This window comes from Branchiostoma belcheri, unplaced genomic scaffold (assembly GCF_001625305.1).
Source record: "Branchiostoma belcheri isolate BF01 breed outbred unplaced genomic scaffold, Haploidv18h27 scaffold5, whole genome shotgun sequence".
Lineage (NCBI taxonomy): Eukaryota > Metazoa > Chordata > Leptocardii > Amphioxiformes > Branchiostomatidae > Branchiostoma > Branchiostoma belcheri.
In genome coordinates, this window is record NW_017804131.1 from 1424565 (window position 1) to 1427849 (window position 3285).

Genomic DNA, 3285 nt, shown 5'->3' on the forward strand with positions numbered 1-3285 from the left:
GGAATTTTTCACTCTTTTGGTGGAAAGGGGTGCCGTGCCGCTTATCAATACACTTGATTGATATTTTCTGCGCCCAATTTATTTAGGGGTAAATGAGGCACATCAAAGTACATTTTGAAAAAAGGGGTCATTTTTTTCGTCATTTTTAACCATGGCTGCATGGAAAAAACGAATTTTCCCAGGGTAACGGCTTAGTACTCGAAGAAGCTCAGAACCTAATGTTTCAAAAATTTGAATTTAATTAAAATCGATGCGATAAGTTTATCGCTATCTTCGATGGCCCGAACACACCCAGAACGCATATAGAACGTACCATCCCGGCGGTCAGGCGAAAAGGCCACATAACCATCCGCGCGGACGAATACCAGGAAGTCTTAGCTGGACCACCAACATTACGCCACCTATAAAGGCTACAACTAACAGGCTTTTCAGAAAATACAAAGATATGTACACAGATATTACGATTTCAGCAATATCGCGGCCAAAACATACCATACAAAGTCACGTTTCCGGCGATTTACTGCGCACTTACTTAGACTCTGGTCAGAATTAAACTCCGACCCGGAACCTTTAGTTCTAGAACTCATTCAAAAAGGGGGTCTGCATGCTGCAATGTCTAAGTACATGTACTTCTATAAGATTTGTATAATGTGAAGTCAGGTCGTTATGACTTAATATTGAGTGTAACATTATGGGTAAAGCGTTAGGCGGCGGCATGAATAAAGCGTAATGCCGGGTCATTGCTTTGCATACTTTTGTGCCTTGCAATTTGAATTTTGCATAAGGCTATGTTGATTTGATTATATGGATGACATCCGCGCTCGCATGAATTTTCGGCCGTTTCCAAAAAAAAAATTTTAGTTTATTGTCACTTTAGACCTGAACACTTGGTTGATGAATTGTGCAAAAAAAATTTCTGTTGAAATCCTGCCTGCCAAAAACACTTAGTATAATTGGGACCCTCAATGAGATATTTAATTATGGGTTCACCACAAAGTGGTGAAACCATATTGCTTTTTCTCATGATTCTCCTCCTTCTTCTCCTCCTGCCATTTCTTTAAATGGATTCAGCTTCTTCATTTGGGGGCCTAAGGACCTGAAATTTGGTATGGAGGTACAGTAGGCAAATACCCCCAGGCGTTTTTTTAATTTTTGTGATACAGGCTTTTAGAATGGTTTTATTTGAGTTTTTTTGGCTGTGTTATAGCAAATGTATTACTGAGTTAGTGTGCAGTGTTACCAGATTTGGGCATGAGTCATCACAATGGAATGCAGGGCATCAACCAATAGGCATGCAGCTTTCCTCTATTCTCCTTGCTGATTGGCTGTTGGAATTTAACAGGCTTAACTTAATTAATACCTGCACAGAGCCATTCCATACTGACAGTATGTCTGTATTCAAGTGTTTTGGTAGGTATTTTAAGCTTTCCTGCTCCAGCATTGGAATGCGGGGCATGAACGCTTCTTTTTTTCTTGAAAATCAACAGTTTGCATTATGCAATTAAAAATCCTAACCAATAATGTAGGGAATAGCTATCCAACTGTTGTAGTCTTAGTTGTATGTTACTTCATACTATAGTTATATCAATGTAAAGCATTGTTTTCCCTTGTGTTTCTCATTCTTTCCCTGCCATGTCGTAAAATGTGGTGAAGCCATTGCTGTATTTGCTCCAAAGCAAATGTCGGCCTTTCTAGTTAGATTTAAGTTTTCCTGCCTTTACAGGCAGCATTTAGCTCCATTCTTACTGTCATAAACTTGCATGTTGCGTGATATAATATCTTGCATTAGTAAGGCCAATTGCTGTTGTCAATACAGTGACTTTTGTTTCTTTGTCTTCAAGATGCGGACCAGGAGACTGGACTGCAGCAAGAGGAAGAACCAGACTTTTGTAGGCAGGGCTGCGTGAAAGGAGATGGGGAGGAGTGAGTATGGTTTCTTTATTAACACGAGACAACACTCCACATGCACACACTTGCACTCACATTTCTCTTTTCTCTTGCACTCACATTTCTCTTTTTTCATTTAACGTTTATTGTAGCCGGCGACTTAAATTTCATGTCAAGCAGCACTGAAAAATTCTTCATATTTTATGGTTGAATGACAAATTACCCCCAAATTGTTGCTCTCCAGACCTTTACACTTATATTCTTCTGCCGAAAAACTTCGCATCTAAGCCGGCTGCATGAGTTGCATGTTGTTATCCTGGCTCTTAATATTGTATGAATCCAAAATTGCCCCCTAAATTGTCGCTTTGGACCTTTACACTAAAATTCTCCCGCCAAAAAACTTTGTATCTTAGCCGGCCGCATGAATTCCTTAGTCATCCTCTTAATATAGTATGCATCCCAAATTACCCCCCAACTTGTCACTTTAGACCTTTCTTTACACTTACATTCTCCTGCCAAAAAACTTGTCTAGCTTTGTATTAATTCCACACTAATTTCTTGTCCAGTCCATTTTCCCGCCAAAAAAAGTAATTGGCACCCTCACCTGGTTAATTAATTGGATTAAGTTTTCCCGCCAAAAAACTTAGTATATAGAGCACTCTAACCTTGAACTTGTGCCCCCCTCCCCCCTCTTCAACAACTCAGAGTATGTTAGTTACACTGTTCTCTAGACTTCTTCGAACATGTAGTCACCACACTCTGCTACACAAACACTTGGTTGATCGAGTGCAGTTTTTCCACCACTTAGACTTAAGAATAATCTCCGGCTCTCCTGGTCAGTCAATTGCACTGGCATACTGATGTGTCGAAGCATCAATGTCTCCGAAAAGACATCCCCCGGGGAGTACACTTAGTGCATTGACCAACCAGGAGAGCGAGAGATTATTCTAAAGTCTAAGTGGTGGAAAAACTGCACTCGATCAACCAAATGTTAATGTGTAGCAGAGTGTGGTGGCTTCATGTGCGAAGAAGTCCGAGAACAGTGTAACTGACATACTCTGAGTTGTTGAAGAAGTGTGGGAGGTGGGCAGGAAGAGTGGGGAGGGGGGCGACAAGTTCAAGGTTAGAGTGCTCTATATACTAAGTTTTGGTCGGGAAACTTAATCCAATTAATTAACCAGGTGAGAGTGCCAATTAGTTGGTTTTTGTCGGGAAAGACTTCACAAGGAATCAGCAAAAACAAAGCTCTTCTTTAGACTACTTTGATTCCCAAATTTTCACACTTTAACACTGAAAACTGTCTACTGACTGCCTGAACTTCTGTACCTTAAACACAGGCTACATTTCAATTAGGAAGCTTTTTTACGTAACATGTCAACTTCATATAAAACCTCTCAC